This window comes from Onthophagus taurus, chromosome 2 (assembly GCF_036711975.1).
Source record: "Onthophagus taurus isolate NC chromosome 2, IU_Otau_3.0, whole genome shotgun sequence".
Taxonomy (NCBI): Eukaryota; Metazoa; Arthropoda; class Insecta; order Coleoptera; family Scarabaeidae; genus Onthophagus; species Onthophagus taurus.
In genome coordinates, this window is record NC_091967.1 from 15,061,929 (window position 1) to 15,080,383 (window position 18,455).

The following is an 18,455-nucleotide window of genomic DNA, read 5'->3' on the forward strand; positions in this document are numbered from 1 at the left end:
TGAATATTTCAAAGCGGCGTCGACAGCAGAACGCGGTGTGGCGTCCGGTTCCCTTCGTGTCCAAACTGACCCTCTCTACGCAGAGCATCGTTCGTTCGCTCTCCTCTATTTGTATTAATTAAATTCAACGTAATTGGACGTACCGTACGCTTCATGGAATAATTAAACCTTTCCCATATCCTCTTTTTATATTAATTAAATTAAAATTCCTCCGGTTGTCCGAATTGTTCTACACGTGTCGGTTTACAATTATTTTTCAAGTACCGCATAACGAGCAATTCGACACATTGGAAACGAATTTAATCTATCGTAATTACAAATTTCATCCAGAACATAAAATAAAATTACTAATCGAACAGAAATAAATCCCGTTTATAACTTACATCAATAATTACCTGGGCATCGTCTATCACCATGTCGTTGCAGAGGACTTCCCATTTTATATTATGCATAGCAATTAAACGAGTTATTGCTGGGAAGGATGTTGTTGGGTAATACTAGGAAGGAAAGCTTCGTCATAGCCGTTAAAAAGAATCAACACTGAATATGCAAGTACTTTGAATTATGTAAAATCATATGTAAACTAAATCGGACTATGACAAATGGTAACCGCTCATTATCGAAATCGGAAAGTAACGGTCGATGCCAAGAAAACATCCCGCCGGCAACGTGGCGACATTCCTAATGTACTAACGAGGTCGCTCATAACCGATTCGGCCGGTTACTGACAGAGCTGATGCAGGTGCGAATACGAATCCGAACATCTGCAAATCATTTGTACATGGCAATTGTTCCGGGGCACTTGTTCAACTCTTGAGTAATAACGACAGGTTAATTAATTTAAGTCGTAATTTATTGATATAACTTTAAGATTTACTAACATATTCACCCTCTACTAATTTAGGTGAAAAAGTACTAATTGATCTTACAACGGTCAATTACCCATAGATACATATCATATATGATTAAAATAGTAGATCATAACCATTTGCATTAATTACGTAATACTATGAAAAAAGGAGGCATTTCCTCGCGTGACAGTGGTGGACTTTAGAACTGCACATACGGCCTCGAGTTCGTTCGTTCTTTCGTTACGTGTGAACTATTTTCGAGTTGACTTACTTTCTTCGGCTGTGGCCGTAAGTAAAGCTCCGTATTCGGGATTCTTGGTGTGGTGCCAGTTAAAAGTGGGTAATTCCCCCCCGCCGGCCGCCCTGATTTATGTGAATCCGGAATCATGGCTCTCCTCCTAGCGCATACAGCGCGGATATTTATTTTATACATCTGTTCCCCTTGACATAATGTCCCTCTATATATCGCGTGCATGCTTTTAGAGTGAAGGCTGTTAAAGAAAGAGACATACGACGGGTGCCGCTGTTGGTCGGACGAAGACGCCCTCTACCGCCTCGGATGGATGGATCGTGTCTAAGGGTGGTGGGAGTAGCCATTGAGAAAAGATATACGAGTATGAGTTTGTTGTACTGACTACTGACTGCATGAGTGTGCTTTATACTGGCGGCGCCGTGCCGCGGACGTTGCACCCCTTGAACGATCAGGGGTTGCGACGTTAGTTTTTGTTCAAGGTCAATTTACCAACACTGCAAACATAGATTTCTAACATTAAACTTCGTATCTATATGAATAAAATTATTCAACTGCCAATTTAAATTTTGGCAACTCAACACACCATTATTATCGAATGTTGTGTATAGTGGTACTTGTCTGCGAGTGCCCAAAATATTTTCTTGGATGACGTTGAAAGGGTGGAGTCCGCGTCCAAGCCGTCTCGTCCTTTGATTATGCTGGCAGATTAATAGGGCGTTATTAAGAATCTGGGCGTCGCGACGCGTCTATACGCGACGCCAACTGTCGCCACGCGAAGACGGCGTCTATTTTAAGGTACTCCACGTGTTCGCTATGAATCAATCAGACACCGGTCTGAGTTGCTGGATCAAAGTGCTTTAGATTGACGGCGAGCGGATGGCCACCATTTGCCTGACGGATGCTGGGCCCAGTGTCAACTGGGCCTTTGTATTTATTGGCGGGAAACATCCAACGCGCTTTAGTTGTCTTAATTACTGCGTTATTTCGAACGCTACGTTGCTTTTCTCGCCTGTGTAACAAATCTCAGCCGTTGAAACCATTCCTGCCGAAATTCTCAGGTTCTAGTTGATAACTTCCGGAAGTCTAATTTGAAAACAAGTATATAAATAGGACTATTTAATTGCGTATTATTTAATCAAAACTACTTTAATGGTAGCAAGAAATATAAATCCCACTTCCTACTTTAATCTCGTGATATTTCGAGTGCTTTCCTTGTCGTTTTAAAGGCGCTTTTAATGCAAGGTCACCGTCAGATCAGTCACTGTCTCGTCCACCATCTTCGCGTTAAGTGACAGCTTGACTGACAGCTTTGTTCCAGAAACAGCTCCGGAATTTTAATTCACTCCGCATACACTCCGATAGTCATTAGCGTTGACCCCGATCGCGGAGAGGGAGCCTTCATCCCTGCGACGACGGTGACATCGCGTCATTTTATCAACGCTTAATGGGATTATGTTTTAACGATGCTGTCTCGTCAAAAGGACAGACGTGAAACGCGATGAGAAAATGCTAAACATTCATCCGTTTTCCTCTATTATTGCACTATATTTCTGGAAACGTTGCTGCAGATTCTAAGCGAAAATAAAAAAGAAAAAAATGAACGCTGTCGCTGTAGGAATTTGTTCTAGATCACTTGTGGCGTGTATGAAAGAGCGTCCAATTTGTAAACAATCTGAAGTTTATTGGGTATTAGTAACTCGTAAAAAGAGCTCATAGTGCAATCTTATTGTGTGGCGGGATGGCTCATGAGAATCAAAAGGAGGCCGGAACTGGGGTAAAAAAGGAAGGTGTCCCATTTTTAAAAGCTACTCAAGTGGCACTTAGAGGTTATTCTATTTAAATTCAGGTAGAAAATCGTGCAGTATTAGTTTGCTCGAAACTTTCTAGTTTTAGCTCTAGTGTTAGTTCTAGTTTTCATTGATATTCAGCGATAGATTGATTAACTAAAAGTAGAACTAACACTAGACCTAGAACTAGAAACATTCAGGTTTAGCTCGTCTTAAAGGCTAAACATGGCTAAACCCGAGTGTTTCTAGTAGTAGGTCTAGTGTTAATTCGAGTGCCTGTGATAGTTGTATATTATAACATAGCCGTGCGTTTTCAGAATCGTTAAAGTACGAGGTTTTATTGTACTTATTTGAAACCTTTTTACATCAGTATGTATAACTTTATGGTATACGTGTGGGTATTGGTCAAAATATTTATAGAATATGTTCCATTTAAAAAATCATCTGTGAATTCAAATTTCTTGAAAGCAATTTCCATTTCCTATAAATCGAAAAATCGCAGGTGTCGGTTACATTGTAGCTGTACGGCCGTCACGGACATTTGTCGAAAGGTCTGGCGGACGGAAGGGCGACCCTCTGACATGGGGACGGCGTCGGCCGGGAAGCCACGGCAGAGCAAGAGGAGAAAAGACGGAAAAGCCATCCGAGTTGTCAAAAAGTCGTAAAATATTGGCCGTTCGATTTGAAAGCTTCGGCTGGCCCGCACAATAAGGCTGATGAATCGCTCCAGTTGAGTGATTTATGTCGGCCACAGTAAATTGTGTGTGAAGTGACTGCAGTGCATGCGTTCCCGTGGCCGGCCGACCACCATAACTCTTAGCGCCGTGTTAGAGCATGTTCGCATACGCCATACATCACCGGCCCTTGTACAAGGCGTTTGATACAGTTTAGCACTCGACACTTATTCATCCGGTCCTCGCGAAATTAAGCGACAACAATTACAAATTGCCGCTCCCGTCGCTGCTACTAACCCAAACCTTCCCCCTCACACCCATGACGTAATAGGTAAAAGTTACATTGCTAAACAAGTCGATGTTTACCGAAAATACAGTCCAAACAAAATAAACTATAGTTCATTAAGCAATAACATTGAATCAATAATTTATCACTACACTTAGCATCGTTGACTGTAAATGAAGTTAGCAATATACATATATAGGCAGTAGCAGCATATCACGTAGGTCTATGGTAAAGTATATAAAAGCTTTCTTCTAGAGATTTCTTGCTTAATGGTGATGAATACTACGCATCACTGCGTCGATAGACTAACGACTAACCAATAAATAACGCTTAATAAATATTCAAAAGAAATTGTTGTAAATATTTATATGTCAATTAGCCGCGTCCAATCTTGCGCAAGCAATCAGATGTATACGGGTATCTTAATAAGGATCGCCGCGAGTGGCAAAAACCGATGTCACGCCATATATTAGATACGGATCGTCCCGGTGATGCAGCAATAATTGCTCGCATTTTTCTTTACCTGTAGTAATTCAATAGTACCAGTTACTTAATTCGTATAATTTAATGAAGTTGAATACATTAACCATTCGACAACGACTTAAATATTGCTTCCGCCGAGTTGAAACAGGCGGGTGACAGATACCTGATCATGCAGTCGCCATTGGTGTTATGCAATTAAATTAACGTGTTAACGCAATGCTGTGAATGCCGGATTACTTGTTTTATAATTACTGTGCCGTTACAAAGTTCAAATATTAATATTAAGGCTTCCTTATGTGCCACATTTCAGTATTGATATGATGATTTAATGGATTTATGTTTAATAAAAATTCATTTCTCTTATTACATACTAAAAGTGATTGTCCGAATCGTCACATAATACCATAAATTTCACATTTACGTAATTTTCACACGGAGTGAACGGCGTCAAGCATAGGTCGTCACCGATGCGTGGAACTCGAAATATATAATGCCCCCGTAAGGGCGTCTTTTTTGCCGACAGCGCAATAATAGGACATTAATTTGATATATGGCGAGTGTGGTTATCAAACCAATATTGGTGTCCTGTGGAACGACACCGAATTGCCCATAAATATCAGCTGCAAGTCAATATCGCTCTCTCTGTCCGGGTTCTTGATTGAAACTTCCACGTCCCCCGCGACCCCCGCCGCTCTTGACGTCGACCGGCCCCATAAAATAAATACTCCGATCGATTTATGGCCCTTCATAATTTATAATTATGTTTCTGCTATTTCCCAGTGCGTACATACGCCAGCATGTGTGCTTCGCAGCCCCGACAACCAGAAAATGCTCGACCATTAAGCGGCTGGACGTGTGGGAATCGAAACGAACGATTCCTCAATTCCATATCTCACGACTATTAATTTTATTGTTAACCGTTATATAATTCTAAATTTTTATAATATAATTATACGTCATAATCAAATTACGTTGTTCAATTTTGTATGTTCCTTCATTCATTCATACTTTGTAATCATTTAAGATATACTTGTGTGTTATAAATCATTTTTAGCCGTATCTCACACTACTCTCTTAAAAATACAAACAAGATTTATTTACCTGAAGGGTTGAATATTTCGAAACTTCATGGAAATGTTATTTGATTAGAAAATCAGTCATCCAGAAAATCACATAGCTTACGATACATTCAAGATTGAATTTAATAACAACTTTAATATTTCATTTGTTTACTCAAGCACCCATGCAGAACGTGCGATGTTCATAGGGTGCGAAAGGCTTCTCTTACAGGAATTTGTGATTCATTTCCAAACTTTGGCTAATACCGTCATGTCTTACGATCGGAATGCGAGGTTGCATAGAAAAGACCACTACTTTGAGAGCGCGCTACATCTACCAGTAATTTTACATAAGATGGCATCTATAATCACTGACCTTTAGCGAAGTTATGTCTACTATTTTGTTCGCATAATTAATTGCGTAATTAACTAATTGACTTCATTCAAATGCCTTCCAGGAGTCTATTTGCCAAATTGTGTATGTTCTGGCTTACGTGAGTGATCGGGAGGCGATCTAATCCTGTGATGAATTCTTTACGAGATTCATAATCGCCGAGACCATGTCGAATTTCTGGATCATTACGGATTGCTAATAAGCGTATGTCGTGACAAATTGTTGTAACGTCACTGATAATTCAGGAAAGGTAAATGGAAGGAGAGCACACACTTTACCAATTTTATATTTGATGGGTCACATAAAATGGTAACCCTAAGCATGGGGTAAAGCATCATATTCACATAACTCGAGGATCATTGATTACTTCGGTGGTTCAGTTTTTACATTTGAGTCTATCATGTGTATGAGCTCGATCTTTCAAAAGTAGTTAGACAGCATCACTGAACATGGTGCCTACGAAAGGAAAAGATAGGAGTCCCTATGGAACCTACGTTTAATGAACGAGGTATTGTAAGTATTGGATTTCGCCTAAGTGTATATCGACGATAGCCTTGTCGCTTCGCCCTCAGAAATCAACAATTTGGAGCATCTAGAAAGTTTTTGAAAGTCACAGGGAGGATGGAATCGGATTAAATTTTACTAAATACGGCTTTTAGAAAGCGTTAGTAAAAGTTGTGGGATTTAATATATCCAGGGATTGTCAGAAGTCTTTACTCGAAAGCATTCAACTTTTCCATGTAGGTTCCAAGGATCTCCAAGAGGTAGATCTACAAGTATCTCTGAACGATATATTGAAAACCCAATCAACTGAGTTTATGGACTGAACTATGTTAGTTTTTCTGCAGATTTAAAACTTAAAGCAATTTTTATGCCTAACATGCGTGCAGAGATTTTCGTGAAAACGTAGAATCATTACGAATTGCAAAGACGTTGTCGGCATGGTCGGATGTAGTTCTCGATTTGGAGTGCTTACCCCCAATTAAAAACACCATTAGGTGCTACGCCACAAACAAATGTTCTAGGTACCTGTTCACATGTCTTGATGGTCAACTGGTGAACAGCAAATTCGTGTCCTCCTCGTAGCTACTCGCGCCTGTAAGTGATATAACTATCGCGGATTTTGTATAGATAGTGTCAGACCTAATTATAAATAAATAATCATCGCGAGGTAGTCTTGTTACTCATCACTTAGTTTATTGAGTAAGTTGACTCAATAGATCAATAGAATTTGGAAAGTCGAGTTTCATTTACGTTAGGCAATTTTTTCTTACTACCACCACACTCCATATGGTAATTAAATTAGTTAAAGTGCTGAACTTTATAGTTTAATATTAAAATTATTATTAAATAAGGTATTGTAAATAAACTCAATAGAAGTAAACATCAAAAGAATTTATTTGAAGTAATTTGAGAGAACCAATTAAATTATTTATACGTTTATAAATGCACTTTGCGGTATTACGGTCAGACGAATACCGTAAATATAAAGATTGCGTTGATACACATCTGATCCTGATTTATTATTTTCTTTGGTCCTGCCAGCTCTTTGATTAACTTAACGGCCTGCGATAAATTTCCTCCGAACCGCTGCAAAAAGGCTGTAAACGAAACCGAGCTACGCGCACCTCGATCCTTCTATGACCCCTCGCGTCATGCAGAACGCAGGCTCTGACATAATTTATTGTGATTAACTGTGAAATCTACAGGGAATTTGACGTACGGCGACGACGGAGTCTGCACGGCCTCGGGTTTTCCGGTTTTAACGGAAAACTGTAAATCATTCCACGGTAAAAATTAAACGCATAATTCATACGTCCCCCTGCCGACTGAACGTCGCGCCCATTGTCTATGAACAAATTCGACTGTTCGCCATGACGAAATATGTCCGCTAAATTTATGACCGGGTCTTTAAATCGACAATTAAGGGTGGCCCCTATTCCCCACAAGAAAACGGCACCGCTGCGTGCAACGCACTCGTATATTAGGGGTTCCGTTCGACGTTCCGGGTATTATTTTGTATTTATGTCAACATTTTCATAATCATCTCTGGCAGAACTGGCTGCTTGAAGTGCCGTTACTGCCATTTCTCGATGTAGATGTCTCCCTGTTCTTTCACATAAAAAAGTATTGCTGTCTTAAATTATCGTTCTCGTAACAAGAAACATCCACAGATTCTATTTGTATAAATCCTAATTAAGTTATGCTAAAGCTTTAATGACAGGGTGTATCAAAAAGTTTTAATAATAAATTTTTTACATTAATGATTTATTATAAAGTAAATGTTAGTATTCAAATGAGAACATGACGATGATTCCTACGAAAAATATTTCCGGAAAACACGCTCACATCATCGTAAAAAGATATTTACGACTTTCATAGATATTTAAAGCAGATGATTATTAATTTATAACCATTCCACCGTGGGTCAGGTAATTTTAACGTTCGGTTATATGTATGTATGTTCACGTGAATTCCCCAATACGATTTTACACAAAAAGGCGTACCAAGGCGTAATAAATACGTCAAATGAGCTCCTCATCAACGATATATCATTGGCCGGTGACGTCGCATGAAGACAACAACGGCGGCGGTCTGGTCAAGAGACAAAAAAGGAGAAATCCGTTGACGGTGGATCAGAATTTACAGGGCGTCGCCGTCGTGCGCATATCAACCGAGGATTATTTGAATAGGAGGAATTCCAATATTTCACCGGTAGACCGATAAATTATAAAACAATGCATTAGTGGGAGACGGCGGCCATCAAGAAGACTAAATTACGATCTGTACGGAATAACAACAGGCAACAGGAACCGAACCGGCGATCTTTCAACGGTTTCGCCGGCGGGGATGCGGGAAGTGCAACTTATGAACGCTTTTACAGGACCGTACTTGGAACGATATGTAATTTTCATCTAAAACTATATAATATACATTGATGTTTTATAAAAAAACATTTACGTTTTTATAATCACTAATGTAAATCTTATATGTAACAAAGAAGATAAGAAAGCCGAAATCAAACACAGATACACAAAATGGTACGATAATAGAAATATACAAAAGCAGATAAGCAGACTTACCAGTACAGACTACTCCTTCTAACAAATTATAGTGTGAGTCTGGATTATTTTCTGATTCATTACAGCTTTTTGTAGATTTTGAATTCTGCGTTCCCATAACAAGGAGAACCATGAACCGAGGATTACCTCTTTCAATCTTCTGAATCCATTGTGGTCAAGCATACTGTAACACAGGGTTCTATTTTGAAGCTTTTGCTTTATCATCTCAAATTGTAATATAGAAAGATATGTGAAAGTAACGCAAGCAAGAACTGCCTTTGACTTTATTTCTACAAATTACGGAATGAGTTATATATCAAATTAAAGCTGCAACTATCTATTTTAAGATTATATATAATAATTTATATGTTAGATGCATGACATTTTTAGTGATAAATTCAAATCAATCTTTCTGAATTTTATTTATAAAAATTAAGTAATAATTTAACACGAAATTAATACTGAAACCTACATCAAGATTATACTCAATAATTTATATGTTGGTTGCATAACATTTTGAGTTATGTGAAGACAACGCTATTGTTTGCGCACTCACACAAAAATTGATGAAATTCAAAAAATCGTGTTAACTTTATTTATGAAAATTCAGTAATCATTTATATGCCAAATTAAAGCTGAAACTATCTATTTTAAGATCATATGTAATAATTCATATGTTAAATTTGTGAAATTGTGAAATATGTGAATGAAATTCAAAAAATTATTCAAACTTTATTTATGCAAATTAAGTAACAGTTTATATATCCAATTAAAGCTAAAACTATCTAATTTAAGATAATATGTAGTAATTTATATGTTAGATCTATAAGCAAATTTATTAAAGTTTTTGATATGTGATGAACGATGTACCGCCTACATACTTTACACTGTCTTATCTGGCATAACTTTTTTTGATAAATGTTGTCACTTTTCCTTCACTCTGTGTATTACAATGAATTACTTTTAACATCATGTAGAGTTTACACTTTTAAAAAACTTGTTCCCTTTGATTTAAGAAAACTTCACTTGTTGATTGATAATGTTAGCCCTAACAAAACTTGGTTATGGTTTCTTAAATCGTGATGTTTGAAGATATAAATTTAACTTCAAAATTTATTGATACATAACATTTAGATATTTTATTTTCGGTCATCTCTTTGGCCTCAAAGAAATGTCATCAATAAAAAACAGTTATGAATAATCAACTCGTGAACTGGACGTGGAGCTTTTCTCTGGGAACCATAATTTATAGATTTGTTTACCTTCGTCCTTCGTTATTTGACGACACATGGTATTTTTTACCGCAGTGTCGTTAATGTCGACCTGTTGAGACACTCGTTTCTCGAGAAACCAAGACTAACGATATATGTATTTGTAGGTATCCCACGCCAATCCCAAACTTAAAGTCCAGGTTATCAGCCTACAACCAATCGAGTATCGTTTATATATATGCTCTATATGCTGTGATAAGTATAGTGTCGTCAGAATATATTTATGCTGACGATTGATTATTGTTCAATACAGTTAAAAAAATCCTTAGGTGTAGTAAATGTAGGTTGAATATACATTGTCATAAAAATAGCGTTTGTGAGAGAGACAAATGAGTTAATTTCAACTCAAGGTGATTGTGCTTGTCAGTGGAGTCGAAGTGACACATATGGACGGAGAATAAAAAGTTTTTTAAACGATAAAATGCAAAGACTACAACATGAATATATGCGTACCACACTGATGAATACTGAACAATTTAGAGCCACTCGTTTAATAAACGTTGTTGATTACTGTAATAAACTATCTCATAAAGTTGAAATCAAGCGAATTTTCTCTTGCGCTTTTAGATCTCTTGACGTTTAAACACTCTTTTGTACTGACAGAAAATTTTATGAAACTATGAACGATAAAATAAACTAACTCAACGTTTTATGTTGACCACAAAAGATTGTTCGAAGATGTTATAAAATGAAGACCACATCCATTTCAAACTGCAATAATTTGTGGCCAAATTTTTGCACCACAAAGAGATTTTATTGCTTTTAGAAGATATAACGTAGAAAATTACATGTTATCTGAAATGAACATATCTTTCAGAAATAGCGCAAAATAACTTTGGATTATATTTATTAGTAGGACATGTAAATAAATGCTATGACGATGCTATGCCGATATATTGATTCTAATTCCGTTTTTGCAAAAATGTCCAACCTGGCAGATTTATAGACTATGTATACGATACTTTTCAACTCGATATTCATAAAAAAATATTTACGAGCGTCGGCAAATATTTACCAGGATAGAATAACAGAAGTTTGATTTATTTGTTATCCGTTTGTTACACAAAAATCATCATATATATTCATTTTATCAAAATAACGAATAGATCAATTGTATGACATACTCACATACAGTGACGTCCTGTAATCACTGTCCATCGCTACGTATATTAATATATAAAAAAGTATAGCTTTGTGAAGGGCCGTTGATTTGATTTATTTTGTTACGGTATTTAATAATTATATTTCTACGTGTCGACCTGATATTCAGGCACATATTTCTGTTCGAATATTATCAATAATTTCACAGCTTGTCACTATTGTATGCATGAATCCGGGAATAAAAATGTTATTAAAATAAAACAAAAAACAAATCATGATTGGTAGATTCCAATATGATATGTATAAAAATTTAACAAAGATTCAAAACAAGGTACATTAATTTATAGCGTTAATAAATTAAATATTCTTGCTAATTATTTTTAATTTAAGCTAAAGTATCTACTGTTAATAGTGAAAGAATAATGTAATTTTAAACTGCCACTAAATAACCGATATCGGTAGCGTATATCCTAACAATGGCACCCAGAAGCTATTCATTTATTACTTCGGTAGTAGTCGGGTGCGATTTTAGCGCAGACATAAATCAGCGCAAGTTTTTTCATTCGGACGTTTATTGTCGACCATCGGCGAACGGTCGAAGTAGCCCCCGCGTGACGTACACGCGTCCACGGTACGGTGTCGTATTTATCAAAGAGCCAATAAAACTTCAAATAGTTTGTCAGGCTGTCAGATTAGTAAGGGAACGGTGGCGTTTTAATGGGGCGCACCGTCAACGAACGAAAATCAATCTCGTCGGAGCACAGCATCGAATGGAAATGGATGTCGGGAGACCGGTGGTCGAAGGTTACAACCACCTACAGACACTTGTCAACCGTTGAATCTCATTACTCAGGTACGGTATGATTGATTCTCGGCGTGAGCTCTGCCGCTGTCTATGAATAATGACTCCAGTCGTGTTCGTCCTGTGATTTAAAAGTGGGGAATAATGGACCAGCCTCAACACATATCAGCACATTCATCATATTGGAATAGATGTGCAACGAATTTCTAAGAGATTCACTTAGTTTGCTACATTTCGGATAATAAGAACATTATAATAAGGACAGTGATGGACTATTATTGGTGGGGCGTTTACCCCTTTAATTTCTCCTTTCCGTATATGCAAATGAATGCCGGCACTAGCTGTTTTGAGCCCCCAGTCAGCATAATTCGTATGAAATACCGTCGCTTCAGACGTTTTTAAGACCGCTTCATCCACCCATAACTATGATTACATTTGCATCTGTCACCGATAAACTAAGACCCTTCTCCCGTCAGCGAGCTCCGAAGGTGTATCGTACTCCTTTTTTTACTGCTCAGCTCTAGATGTGGTAGTAATTTTTCCGTCGTCCATGACATTTATTGCGCTCAGTTAATTAAAGCAGTTATCATAATTCTACAGAAATATTTGAAAAATATTACTTAAATTCAACCAATGAAAACAATAATGCTATGTATATGTGGAGAGATAACTAAGTTGAAACGTCTTAACTATTTTCAGCTTATACGTGCCTTAGTTAGACCAACAAAGTCCGAAATCTATTTTCGATGCATTAGTAGTCCAACGTTCCGTATAAATCACCAGGAACGCGCGTCATTCGAGGGCGCGAGGCGCCGTCCGGGGCGTCGCGTTGGCTCTAACTCACACCACCTGCCCAACTTACCCCATTATAATTCTTGGCAGGCCAACGTCGCAAGCAGATTGTTTAGTTATATATGCTCTGAATCCAATGTGATAAACTGTCACGTCCAGGGTACGAGCTTTCGGGGACGAAGACGCCGCCAAGACGCGGTCTGTACTCCGCGAATCACTTCTCCTTGGCCGCTTTCTGCGCACTTATCACCAACTAAGAAATGTAACCGTTGAGGTTCTGACACGCGTCCCCTTTTCTCTGTCCTCGCCCGGCTTTCCCGACCAAGTTTACGACCCGCAAACTCGTCCTCTGCTCTTGATAGCTCTTGCAATCGCAACAGTCGTAACCCAACTACACTTGGGTTCACAGTGTTTAAGAACAAGGTTTTATTGTTTCTCCTTTTTATATTCTCTATAATTATTTAAAGTTTAAAAGTTTTTATTAAAAATTACATTTTTGATCTAAAAACTATGCTTACTTTCATATGAAATCCACCGCCCACTAAAATTCAAACTACAATTTTGAAACTTTGGTAAAATAATGCTTTATTATCAACTAAGAAACGATGAAAGTTTTCTTCAACTGTTTTGTTTCTTCAACTGTTTGATTGGGAGAAGCCTGAATCGGGACCACGCTACAGTTGCTTGGATATGGTCTTTATGGTCCAAAGAAGGTATTCAGAAGCGCCGTCCTGCTGGAGGACCCGCCCGAAGAAGCAACGCACGTGAAGACCGATTCCTTAGGCGGATGACTACCAGGGATCGATTTCAAACAACAAGTTCGATTGCTGTGGATTAGACGAGAGCTTCGAACCGGCACTTGTCGATGGCATCTATTTACAGAAGAATTTCTTCCTTTGGGCTTCATTCTTACCGTCCTTACCTTCGGCTTCCATTAACACCTCTCCATAAAGCAGCCAGACTTTCATGCTGTCAAGAACGGCAAGAGTGGGTTCATCAATGGAATGACATCGTCTCAAGGTTTTGTTTATGAGTGATTGGTGGTCGTGAAACGGTGCGGCGACATCGAGGGGAAACACGGAATTTGGAGTTCGTTCAAAGACGACATACACAGCCTTAACACCTGGGGTTATGGTTTGAGGGGGCGATATGTGCTGGACGAAGGTCACTCCTTACGTTCATTCCAGGCACATGAAACGCACGTCGTTACATCGACAACGTTCTGGAACCGGTGTTAGTACCTTTCATGCAGACGTTGCAGAATGCCACTTTCCAACAGGATAATGCAAGACCCCATACTGCTGGGGTACAAGAAGGTTCCTGAAGCAGGTTGGATTGCAGATTTTGCCCTGGCCTGCACGGTCACCAGACTTGTCGCCAATTAAACGTGTCCGGGGTATGATTGGCGACTATTATTATTATTGCTGCCGGGCTGAGGAGAGCGGCGCCTCTCGTTACCGCGACCTATAAGATCTATTGTAACTTTAGCCCTCCAAAGGTTTAGGGCAAATGTAGGTCCTTAATGAACCTTAGTGTTGTCCTGAGGTCTTGAACCTTTATGTCGGTAGGTAACAGGGGAGTTGTACCGAAGACGTTGTGCCTTAGACGGCCTCTGGCGACGCAATTGCACAGTATATGTTCAGCAGTTTCTGACTCGTCGTTGCATAGTCGACAAGTTTGATCCTCAGCTTGTCCAATGTGGAAGAGGTGGTATTTTAGGGGCACATGGCCGGTCAGGTAGCCTGAGAGCGTTCTTAGATCCCCTTTGCTGAGGCATAAAACCTCTTTGGTTTTGTTTTGCCACTGAGTTATCATACTCTTCGCTTGTCTGTGACCTGGAAGTTCTTTCCAGCGTAAGGCTATCTTTGAAGCTCCCAGTTGTTGATTATTTGTTTTAGGTGGCTTTTTTGTAGTCCACATCCAGGTTGGGGTCCAATGAAGGGCGTGTTTGCTACCTCTTTGGCCAGCTTGTCGGCCTTCTCATTGCCCTCAATGTTGCTGTGACCTGGAACCCACCATAGGGTAACATCATTGCCCCTAGCGAGTTCTCTTAGGTTGTTGGTACACTCTCTGATCAGTGCGGAGCCACACGTGTAGGCCTGAATTGCCTTTAAGGTGGTCCGACTGTCTGTGAAAATGTTTATGGATGCACCTTTTTGTCCCTTCTGTAGGTTCAAAGCGGTGCAGAAGTTTATAGCAAGAATTTCTGCTTGGAAAATTGTTAAGTCCGAGCTGAGGGGCAATTTGATGTGGTTGGCGACTAAGACAAGTACTCAGGCCTGCTGAGAATCTGGATAAACTTCGACACCATCGACCACTAGAGAGCATGAGTAGAAGAGTGAATGCATGCATAGCTGCGCGTGGGGATGCAATACATTACTAGCTTTTTCTTGAAAAATGTTAATTTTTGTTGTTTTTTTCAACTAAACTTTCATCGTTTCTTAGTTGATAATAAAGCATTATTTTACCGAAGTTTCAAAATTGTAGTCTAATTCTTAATGGGTGGTGTATTTCATGTGAAAGTGAGTGTATATTGTGAGGTACTTTACGATTTTATTTATTAAAGTACATTACATTACATTACATAGAATACATATCGGGTAGGCGGACCAACCAACCTTGCACCGCGACCCTAAGGATCTATTGTACCCCGATAGATATCGTTATCAAATTTCACCGTGCAGTCCAATGCTCTTAACGAACATTTATTAAAGTAACACAGTAGAAATTCAGTTTTTTTTTGAGTGATATTAAACAAAAGAATTATTAGAACAGTTTAGGAAGGAGAAAAAAAAGACTAATACAAAACGTGAGATATAAAGTTACTTAGCCATTCTTGTTTCGGTTCTCCATTTCTTGATATTCATCTCTATACTTCATTACATTCTAAAACGTTTGCAAAATTTATGTCTTTATACAATTCATTAACTTTAAAAGTTTATTGATGAAGTAAGTCCAGTTCATTCTACTGTCTGATGTGATCATCTTGGTCTTGGCTTGGTTTAAATGTTGTTTCTTCTGGAAATTTTTTAAATACTTCTTTCTTTTGATATCATTTTGATTCTCATTGTGTATCCTAATTATCAAAATTTCCGCTACAATGAATCTATTACCATAATGACGTTGAAAATTATGATATGATCAAGTATTTTGGCGGACATTAAACAAATGCATAACGAAATTTCAATACATTCTGAAATGATATTGCTTTATATTTCATTATACAAAATATTACCTTTAATTATAATTGGATAAATATAATACTACCTTTTTTTAGCAGTAATTGGAGAATGTATGAAGATCTTCGCTTTAGGATAGTCTACACTCAATCTTTCATACTTCCCTAGATGAACACCTTATTTATGTAGTAATAAGATATGTATAAAGGATGAGACTACCTATTACTCGAGCAGAATTTAGATACTTTCCGCTTTTGAACGGATCACCTTACGTACCTAAATAGCTATCAACAGTTCCTCTGCACAAAGATGGGTCCGTTAGAAGTAGGTAATAAAAGTCTATTAAGCAAAACTGTCAATTTCGAAAAATTAGTTCGCTTCCCTAGAGAAGTTACGGATTACAGGAAATGAAGTAATGGCGCGCGTCAGAAATGGCGGGGATACTTGAGGTTACAAGAGAAGGTCGACAGACGGAATCACGACAAACCTACGTCTAATTACCCGACTCCCTAGTTTTGCTCGTAAAACTTCAGAGATAATCAAAAGGGAGCTCCGATGAATTCCCGGACAGGTGTCTGTTAATTTGGCGACAAAGAGCGTCGAGTTCTAAAGCGCCACACCAACGATACTGCTATCTATTTCACGGGCAAAGCGATGAAGTTGTACCGAATGCACGGGAGAACGGTGGATATGCGTAATAAAGAAGCGGGCCATCGTGCGATAATAAAAATACGAAACGTATACAGTGCGGAGTTTCATTTCGCGCTGTTCCGCTGGCAAATTGCCATTCGGGGGGCGCTATGAGATCCCGGCCCGGAAGATATTGAGAAGTGCCGCTCACTGATGCTAAGGTGTTATAAATTCCACCGGTTTAAGTAATTCTCCTTCGTGCCAATGTAAAGTCGAATATTGTTTCGAAGTTTCTGTTAATTTAGGCGGCACTTCAATCGGAAGATGCAAAGTGACTTCCTTTGTTCAAGAAACTAATCCGTGATTTAGACAAAAGTACATTCAATTGAGTGTTATTAAATAAATATTAAGAAGTCTTGTTTTACTAAATAATTTTATACAATGTAATTTTTGATATTAAATTAAAGGAGAGAAGAATTTTTATTAAAGGATAGGTGCCGTTTTAAACAACAACCCATAAATTTAGTAAAATATCAAAAACGTAAACTGGAAAATTAACTCCATGGCCACGAAGGGCAGACGTTGAGTTGAGCAGTTAGCAATATTTCTTCGGGCGGAAGCGTTCTTAATTCATCGTGGCGGGGAGTAACGTCTCCGGCAGGGTCCAATAAATACTTCAAAAACAGATCGACCAGCACCGCGAAGGCACACGTTCATCCCGGCCTTAAGAGACGCCACCGCCGCACCGCCCCCGACATAGACGTACGCCGTCGGCCTCCGCACATGTTGCCCCCCCGTTATTTATTTCGTTCGTTCGGCGACATTTTTACCGTAAAAGTTGTTATTGATAGCTTTCTTGTGACTCGAAACAATCACGTTCGGATCGCGACGGCGGCGGCAGTGGTTATTACGGATGGACCGGACCGGCCCAACCACCCCCCGTCATCGTAACTCCGGGGCACGACCAACTAATAATAAAGACCTCTGTGGCCGAGTGGCCTGCGGTATTTCATCCGCCAGGATGACGCTAATGTCCGTAAGTATTTTATCAATTTTATTGTTCCCAACTATCAGCCACATGGGGCGGCGCGGTCCGATCACAGCGACTGTATTTCTAAAAACGAGCCTCTGTCCGCATAAAAAATAAATACTACTCGGCACAAAGAAAGAAAACTGTGAAATATACGTTTGAGATCTCGAAGAATTCGTAAATAAACAACTGGATGAATACAATCGAAAAAATTTCTAATTCGCTCCTTTTGTTTATAAATTTATTAATTCATAAACGATAAATCGATTACATTAAGTAAACCAGACAAAAAACTCATACTTATTGATAATTAATAACTTTTGTTGTGACACTCATTCTTTAAATAATAACATCTATGTGGTATTTTTGGATGTAGGTCTGACTTGAGCACACGTCAAGAGGCTATTGTCGTCGACTTTATTACCAAATTAGCGCCGTGAAATCCAGTAGACTTGCCCAGACGGCGTTCTCCGTCCCGCTCTTTCCCTCGCTCCCCGCGTTATCCAGCAACTCTTTCTTTTTCAGAGGCTTTCGTGGTTGAAGTGGCGTTGACGTGTCCTTGACTGCTCGTCAGGTAATATGATGAGTAGGTCCGCGGGAGGCCCTCCTTGTCACGTTCACCGTTGTTGGACCACGAAGGGGAAGGACGTCAACCCAAGAGACAAAGAGATCTCTGCCCGATCGAGACTGTAATTTCACTGATCGATCATTAAAAGCATACAGTCGTTAAGAGAACGCTGAGATGCGATGTGACAAGATCGCGGACCGGAGATTGTGTGGGGAAATTTGACGGCCTCCCGCG

General features: G+C 38.9%; 1 protein-coding gene across 3 annotated transcripts in view; it reads left to right on the forward strand.

Moving 5' to 3' along the window:
- The window catches only part of LOC111427029 (zinc finger domain-containing protein tiptop), a 138,697-nt gene that overhangs the window by 87,801 nt on the left and 32,441 nt on the right, over positions 1–18,455 (forward strand). Inside the window, exon 1 of one of the 3 annotated variants that reach the window (XM_023061977.2) lies at positions 17,418–17,659. The exons of the other annotated variants lie outside the window; for them this stretch is intronic. The gene's annotated coding sequence lies outside the window, so the exon portion shown is untranslated. Of the gene's footprint in view, positions 1–17,417; positions 17,660–18,455 lie in introns of those variants that run through there. 3 annotated transcript variants of the gene reach the window in all.